We start from the raw sequence: 9,344 nt of genomic DNA on the forward strand, positions 1-9,344 counted from the left end.
TAAAATTTGTGAGTATCTGGTTTGCCTACACCAGACATTTTCCATGTGTTTTCCCATTTACTGTTTGCAACACTCTTGGGAGTTCCATGTTTAATTATTATCTGTATTTTACAGATAAGAAATTAAAAGCTCAAAGAGATTAAATAATTTAATCCAAGCCATATAACTCGTAAGTAGTTGAGTAAAAATTTGAACTTAAGTCTATAACACCAAAGTCCGTTCGTGTTCCTTTCATCACATAAAGGACCTTTTAATAAGAATTGGTGATAACCTTTATGTGGAAGATGAGTAAGAGGGAAGAGTAGAGAAGGGCTCTTGAGGTTACTAGTTTGGGTAGCTATTAATTAGGGGTGCTAGAAATTGAGAGAAGGGATACAGGAGGCAAAACATGCCTAGGGAGGAAGGAAATCAGCCCATTTTGTACAGTGACTGAAGGTCTAGGTAGAAATTTCTAGTTTATAGTTGGAAATAAGAGGCTGGAGCTCAGGTGAGAGTTCAGCTGGAGATACAATCTGTGAAGTCATTGGTTTATTTCTTGTTATGAAAACTAAGAGAGAGGATCTTCAGTGAGTTGGTATAGTTAGAAGAGAACCAAGGAGAGGGCATAGATGGAGCCAGGTAAGGAGTTGAGAAGACTGGGGAAAAAGGTAGGCAGATGATCCATAAGGAGTAGAAAAAATAAGAGATGAGTTTTGTTTTGTTTTTGTTTTTTTTAAATAAAGAGGGAATTTTCAATACTAACAAATGGAAAAGAGGTCAAATAGGGTATAGACTGAAAAGAAGACATTGAATCTACCACTTAAGAAGTCATCAATGACCTTTGCAAGGACAAAGAAAGGGAGTGATTAATTCTGCCTGGGGCAGTCAAGAAAAATACTTCAAAGAAGAGTAATTGACATTTGAGTTGGACCATGAAGCATGGTGGGAGTGTGCCAGCCAGAGAAGAGGGTAAAAAGGCATTTCGGGCAAAGGGAACACATGAGGGAAAAACAAAAATCCAAATTAACAGACCATTTGGAATTTATTTGGAGGTCTTTGGATTTTCATAGGCAACATCAAGTTGGCAGCACAAGTGTATTAAGCCATGTTTTGCTTTCTACATTCTGGAGAATCTTATGGTTTCTATTTCCACTGTAGATATAATAATTGAGATTGGGAAATATGATTGGTGTCTTCCAAAGGGACACAGGGTTCAATCCTTTATGAAATAGAATTCTAATCAAACAGAGTAAGTGGGAAGATTCAACAGATATATCTCATAGAGCATGTCATGACTTAGAAAGGTAATAAATAAAAGCTTTTATAACAAGTAGCTCCAAAGCTCTCAGCAGTGTAACACAATGGTTTCGTTCTCACTTAGAGTCTGATGGGGTCCAGCAGCGCTTCTGGGCAGCTCTCCTTCACACAGTGACTCATAGATCTGTGTTTCTTTTATATGTGTTCTACAACCTCACACCCCTTCACTCCTAGTCATATAGACAAAAAAAGAATCCATAGAGAAATCATACTAGGCACTTAATCACCCCAGGCTGGAAGCGGAACCTCATTGCTGTTCACTTTCTGGAAGCCATATTTAGCCAAATGGCCAATCCAACTGCCAAGGAGACTGGAAAATGTATTTGTGAGCACATTGGTATTAGTGAACATTAACTGTATAATTCCATTGATTATTTGATATTAAAATATTGATTATTAAAATTTTTTTGCTTCCCTTGGGAAATGTAAATAGCTTTAGGCCTTGTCCATTTTCTACATTTTGAGGTAAACCTGGTTCTCTGATTTCGGGCCTGCCATCTCAGTCTGTTTTCAAAAAGTTTTTTTCTTGCTTTTCATGGGAATGTAAATTTGTGCAGCTACTTTGAAAAACAGTATGGCGGTTCCTCAAAAAAAATAAGTATAGAACAACCATATGATCTAGCAATTCCACTTCTAGATAGTTAGCCAAGAAACAAAAAAACAAAATCACTGTCTTGAAAAGATATCCCCACCCCCATGTTCACTGCAGCATTATTTACAATAGCCAAGACATGGGAACAACCTAAGTATCCACTGATGGATGATTTTATATATATATATATATATATATATATATATATATATATATATATATATGTATCGCCACACACACACACACACACACACACACACACACACACACTTGGGGGGGGGTCCCAAAAAATGTATATACATTTTAGGAGATGTTATCTATGTATTACTTTTCAAAGTTGAATTGAATTACGGTAGTAATGTTTACTCAAAAGATGGCGTTAATCAATTGAATGCTAGCATCACCATGGGACAGGCAGGACAGCCAAAGAAAATGGCGGAAACGTTGTTGTCATTCACACTTCCACCAAGACATGAGAGCTTACTTCGATGAGAATTTGCCAGGACAATGGATAGGATGACGAGGTGCAGTTGAGTGTCCCCCATGTTCTCCTGACTTAACACCCCTTGACTTCTGCCTATGGGGGACCTTAAAGGATGTGGTGTACCGTAGAAAACTGGCTATATTGGTGGTACTTCAGGAAGAAACTGAAACAGCATGTGCAGTGATACAAGTGGACACTTTGATCAACATTGCTCAAGCAGTAGTTCGCCGTAATCAGAAGTGTCTGGATGCTGATGGTAACCACTTTGAGCACCTCTTGTAACTGCAGAAGTCAAACGTGACTTGTGTTCATCTTTTGTTGTTGGTATATATTGAGTATTACAATTTTAATACTGATTTTTTCCTTTCGTAAAATGTGTAAACATTTTTTTGGCACCCTCTGTATATAATGGAATGTTATTCTGCCATTAAAAAAGACATCTTGACATTTGTGACAACACTGATTGAACTTGGTGGCATTTACTAATTGAAATAAGTCAGACAGAAAAAGACAAACATTGCATGATATCACTTATATGTGGAATCTAAAAAACAAGAACCACACTCATGGATACAAAGAACAGAATGGTGGGGATGGGGGTAGGCAAAAATGGGTGAAAGTAGTCAAAAGGTACAAACTTCCAGTTATAAGATAAATGTCTTGAGGATGTAATGTACAGCATGGTGACTGTAGTTGCTAAGAGGGTAAATTTTAAAAGTTCTTATCACAAGAAAAAAACGTTTAGTGATGTGTGATGATGGATGTTAATTAAACTTATTGTAGTAATCATTTTGCAATGTATACATATATCAAATCATGTTGTACACCTGAAACCAATATAATGCTATAAGTCAATTATATCCCAGTTGAAACAAAACAAAACAAAACAAAACAAAAAATTTCATGGAACTAGAACTCTTCCCTTAGACTGTGAGCAACTAGTGTACAGGGTTAAAGAATGTAGAATTATGTTTATAGCTGTTTGCTAAAGTGAACTGTATTCTCAAGATAAATTCAATTCAATGGATTCAAGGTGAATCATTGTATTTAAGGTGAATCACTGTGGTTGACAGTGTGGCGTACATCACAGTGAAGGTGACCTTTTCCAAAGACCTAAGTCAACTCTGTAGGCTAAGCATGAAGTGAGATTTATTTCATGTCATGATGGTGCAATATCAAGACCCTATTTTTGCATATTCAACCAAGAACATCTTAATTTTTTTGTGTGTGAATAACATTACAAAAATATTAACAATAATAATTTTAAGAAGGAAAAAATACCTACATATCATTTCTTTTTGATTTTCCTACTTTTCCTTCTAGTTTGTTTAAATATGCATGTAAAATCTTCATAGAGTGGAGCTCATATCGCATGCTGTTTTTATCCCTATGTTTTCACATGTCACATTGTCTGCCTTTCTGAATCAACCCTTTGCCATGTTCACTTTGTTCACCTATCCTGGGCACATTGACCTGTCCAGTTCTTGACCTATCAAGCTCTTTCTACCTCAAGATCTCTGTAATTGAAGTTCTCCCAGATGGTCTTTCCCAAGCTCTTTGCATGATTGGTTTACTCTCATTTTCAGATCTCAGCTTGAATGTCACCCCCTTAGAGAGGATTTCCCTGAGCATCCCATGAAAAGCAACCTCCATTCTTCTCTGTCATGTCACATCACCATAATTATTTGTATCATGACATTTTTCACTATTTATTTATTTATGATTTTGTTGCTGTAGCCCACTAGGATGTAAGCTTCCATAATGAATGTGTATACTTTTTTCTTTTTTGAATTTTTCCTGTGTGCTCTTTTCCTGAATAAATTCTCAGAAGAGAGATTATTGAATCAAACATTGTGAACATTGTTATGATTCTTCAAATGCAGTTGCCATGTTGCTGTCCAACAGTTGTACCAAAATGTACTGCTGCCAGAGAGGTAATTTGTGCCCATTTTACCTCATTATTGTCAATATAGACTCATATATATAACATATAACATATAATATATATATACACACACCTTGAATATACTTATACATATATACACATATATGTACATATATATACAAAATTTGGCAAATGACTAAGTATAGTCAATGATTAATTTATAATTTATGAGACATTAATGCCTGAACATGAGATAAAAGCCTATATTTTTAATTCTTCAAGCCAAATTTTGAAGAAAACATTCTCTTTTATTAGCCATTTTTTAAAAAGTTCTTTATGCCTTGTGAAATAAAGAAGCTTCCCAAGGAATATTGAGAGAGAGAAGGGTGCAGCATTCCTAAGAATCATGCCCCTCTCTCTGCATTTACTTGTCTTTGACTTCAACAATCAGAGAACCCAATCTGCAAATGCAAATGCCTGAGACTAAGCAGGTGTGATATAGTATAACTCCATTAAGCCTATGAATTATCAAAATAAACAGATTAGATTGATAGAAAGTTATTAGGATCTCTGTGGCTCTAAGCAGAGTACTAAATACAATTCATCCAATATTAGGAATGGCAAGAAACTTACTGCTTAACAGCTAATAAGAAGTAAAGATGCCTTCCTTGGGCATGGTTTTAGTTCCAAGGAAAAGAAGGAATGAGTAAAGGAACAAATAAAGAAACAAATATAATTAGGGCATCTTGCACAGACCAGTTGTTATAGAGTGCTAAGAACTGGAGGAGTGTGTTTAACATAATCTCTGCATCTAAGGCCCAAATCAAGTGAGAAAACAAAACAAAAGAAGGAAACCCAGAGGCCAAGGCCACCTCTTTGATTTTTCTCAATTTAACAAACATGTATTATTCACACACAATGTTCTAGGAGCATGGGGCTATAAAGATATGGCTATGGCCCTTGAAAAGTCTTTTTGCTTCCCTGGATTTCTACACACTCATGTTTCATGAAGCTTTAGTGATGGCGTAGCTTCCAGTTCTCAGTAATTGACAGAAAGAGATTTAATGCCATTTTATTAAAACACCTGAGGATCTGGTTTCTCCAAGGTAGCAAGTCTGCTGGAAGGAAGCAGGGTGGGAGGCCGTGCTGTGCAGAGGAAGTGCTGGATGGTTCCGCTTCTCCACAAGGCTCTGTCCCTGACTTGCCCTGTGACGCAGGGAAGCCTCGTAGGAGGTCTGGGGCCTCAGTTGCCTCCTCTGGACCATGTGGAGGTTGGGCTATGTTAGTGGGTTCTCAGTCACCTCTGATAAACCTAGGGCTTAGATAAGAGTTCAAGATTTTCCAAACACTGAAGTTTTAAACTGCTTAAAGAAAGATTTAATTTTATCTGTTTTGATCTTTCTATAATTTCACTTAAAAAGGTTTTTGTTTTCTTTGTTTTTAATTTTTTTAAAACAGGTGGTAAACTGCTTCATTGGAACAAATCTAGTGATTTCCCTATCTAGCATTTTCGGATGTTAGAAATACTCCATCAACATGAGGCTCCATCCAGCTCCAAGGTTTACAAAACCCAATAGACCAAAGGGTTTGTCCTCTATCTTACTCTCTCTCTTGTCTTCTCTATCATATCTCCTCTCTATTTGAGCTAAATCTGCTTTGAGGCCGCAGGTGAGAATCGTGTGTGTGCATTGCAGCAGGCAGCACCAGTTTGAGCAAAGGCATAGAGACCTATGAAGACTTGGGGGTCTTCCCAGGATGAGAAAAGTAACATTTGTTGACACTTCAAGTCAGCTTGTGAGGTGAGTCCTGCTCTTAACAAGAGGGTCAAAATAAATTATGTGGTAAGCCCAATGTAATGTTCACTCTTTCAACGATCCTGTCTCAGTTTAACAGAGGACTTTCGTGAGAAGCCACATTGGCTTGTAAGTTCTGCTTGTTCAGAGGCCTAAGCTATAGGTCTCAGTAGGACAGTTGGATAGTACTGACATTGATAAACACAGATGGAACTTGTGAAGATTTTTAGAAGACTTACAAAAAAAAAAAAAAAAGACTTTTCCCAACATTCTGCATTGGGTCTTGTGTTAACTTAGTCCATTGCTCCAAATACTATGTAAGAGAAAGAATACTCAGAAAATTGTGGAGAGCATCTCAATTTATAAAATGCACTTAAGAGTGTGTGCTGAGGTTATTATAAAATCGGGGGCTGCAGGACTTGCTGTGGTCAGATCACCTCCATAAGTCAAGAGCAACCTGACTAACCCGGTGTATGAGCGCTGAAATACCTTGGGAAAACACAGAGTGCTCCATACTCTGAGCTCCTCCGATTTCCCACTTCTTTCAGGGCAGGCCAATTGGCCTGAAATGCCCTGTTTTTCAGTAGGGGTTTTAGAATCCTCAAGGGACTAACAATAATGAAACTTTAATTTTTTTTCCTCCTCCACAAAACACTTAGGTATAAATTCTGAAGCTGTATCTGTTTCTAGCTAGATGAAAATAATCTGGGACTGCTGGATACCTAGGAGATTCCTTTTAAGCCAAAGTCATAATGGGAGGTGTCCAGAGGGTTCACCTCAGGTCCTTGAGCCCTGCCCAGAACAACTAACAGCTTTGCCCATCTGTCATCACCAAATAAATATTAAATCATCAGATTTTAAGACATGATTATTCCATTCCACATGCTATTGACATATGATCAATGTTTCTCTAGTGGAGAGTTTGTGTCAATTAGCAATTGGAACTTTGGAGTGCCCTTGACTTTTGAAAGATCAAATCTTACAGCAACTAAGAATCTGTTTGTATTCCTTGGATCTTACCATCAAAACTCCATTATATAGTCAAGTATTATTTGAAGCACAAAAACGCTGTTGAAGTAAACAGTTTGACTTCTTTTTGAAGGTAACATATGAACTGCATCAAATGTAAATCTTGTTGATGTGGTCATTGAACTTTTTCACACTTGTAGTCTGCCTTTCTCTTGAAATGGATTGCTTACTCCAAAGAGAAATTACTGGAAAGTCATTTTTGTCAAGAGAATCCTATTTCTTTGTTTTCTTATAGGGTTCCCTGCTGCTGCTGAAATCTTAGCAGCTGTAGCATCTACTTTGTCACTCATGGATTTATTTTAGGTTACCAGTGTTTTCATTAGAATCACCATAATTCAGTACTTTTGGAAGTCTCTTTGGGGTGGTGGGTGGTATAGGATTCTCATTCCGTATGAGCTGCCAGCAACCGGAGAGCAATAAAAGTCCAGATCTCCAACACTCCTGATAATTACAATCAGCCTGACAACTCCAGAAATGTCCCCAAAAGGTGGCTGAACACGCCCCGATGGTCCTGCACCAGGATGGCCAGTGGGGCAGGCCCAGCTTGCAATGCCTGGCAGTTAAGTTTGTGAGTCCTCACTAGTCTCGTCGGCATGTGATTTTAGGTTTTAATAAATGTATTGGAACCTAAAATGTATTTGCTGCTCATATTAGCCAATTGGTTTTTGTTCTTACAATGAACAAGTCTGAGTCAGCATTGTCTAATGAATTTATTTAATTATACAGCTTTTCCCTTTTTCCTCTGCATACTTCTCATATAGTCCATGCATTGAAGATGCTGCTTCTTTACAAACTAGGGAGCCAACATTTATTTTCCTTCATTGGTGTATTAATCTTCTAATTGCAATCAAATAGTATCAGAAATTATTTATGTTCTGAGATAAACTGCTATAGCTTTACAGGGCTCAGCTTTGTGCCTTGCAGGACACTGGAGGCACTCTGCCTGCCACCCCTCACCCTCTACCCCCCATTCTTGTTCTCCTTCAAACAGACAAGGCCTTCTCAGCTGAAATGAAGTGTCACTCAGACTTGGCTGCAGTGGATTTTAATCTTGCCTGTTTTTGGCAGAACCATTAGGCTGTGTGAACAGGCAGGTGATCAGTTTGCCAATTCTTGTGATGTGGCATTAGGCAACCACATATTATAGATTCAAATTTGGCCACTAATACTTTCATTTCCTTGAGTTAAAGAGGCTGGGTTGAGAATTTTAAAGCAATTCAAAACAGACAAAATTATTTTTTTATGTACTTTGAGTTATTTTACTGAGTTTACCAGGAAGACAGAGAAACATACAAAAAGTACGTGGATAGAGCTCTCTACCTAATGGAGGCTCCTCTCAGCCTCCAGCGTTTCACTCTAGCCTCTAAATTGTCACCACACATCAAGCTGGTTCTCCTTTACCTTTAGTGAACTTACCAACCGTAGTCAGGACAGAAACTTGAACCCGGTCACACTCCTTCCAGGGTGAACCAGGTGCTATGGACCGACCGAGCAATGCAGCTTGAACAATCCATTTGCACTTAGGAGAAGAATGTGTGCCCCTGGAACGTGATCCTCCATGAGACTTGAAAGCAAAGCTGAGTTTTCACATCGCCTTTATGTTTTATGAGTGTTAGGAAAATGTTGGCTGTTTACTAATTATCAAAGCTGTTTTTATGACTTCCCCCAAAGGAAAACAAGAAAGGAAAGGATCCAAGTGCATATTCCTTTAGGCTTGGGATGAAAGCCTGACCTTTAGTGCTCTCGGGGAACTGCATGGTTTGGAGGACTGGAAAATAAAACTCGGAATGCATGTTCAGGAAAGCGAGAAGCTTTGAAGTTGGAAGCCAAACAGGAACAGCTGTCGTGATTGGTGCAGCGTATGGTGGCTTGACGTGCCAGACCCTTCCACGCACTGTCCCTGTGGCACAGTGGATACACTTTCCTTTCCAGAGGGGCTTCTGCTGGTGTCCCAGGGACACTCAGCTTTGAATAATGAAGGACACAATACAAGCCCATAGACCTCAGGGCATCTTAAGTATCTGCCCAGAGGAAATATGGCCATGTTCTCCACACAGCCAGTCTTGCATGGAAGCCTCAGACACAAGGAAAATAGAAGCACAGAACATGTCATCATTATTGCTGAAACTATAATTATAATGATTTATCACTATCAATCAAGTTTGACTGGAACAAAAACACTTCTGACTTTTTAAGTTTCGGAGGCCTTTGAACTGGCACCAAGCAGAAAAATATTTTCTTCATGGAAATTTTTATTTTCTCATT

The 9,344-nt window shown here is 38.2% G+C and overlaps 1 long non-coding RNA gene across 1 annotated transcript; it reads right to left on the reverse strand.

Moving 5' to 3' along the window:
- Positions 1-5,313: 5,313 nt before the first annotated feature.
- LOC141573073 (uncharacterized) lies at positions 5,314-8,661 on the reverse strand. The gene is made up of 2 exons (XR_012498642.1): positions 8,496-8,661; positions 5,314-5,575 (listed from the first exon to the last, which is right to left on the reverse strand). It is a non-coding gene; the product is annotated as an uncharacterized LOC141573073 (long non-coding RNA).
- Between the last annotated feature and the right edge of the window lie 683 nt (positions 8,662-9,344).

Source organism: Rhinolophus sinicus, linkage group LG09, assembly GCF_036562045.2.
Source record: "Rhinolophus sinicus isolate RSC01 linkage group LG09, ASM3656204v1, whole genome shotgun sequence".
NCBI lineage: Eukaryota > Metazoa > Chordata > Mammalia > Chiroptera > Rhinolophidae > Rhinolophus > Rhinolophus sinicus.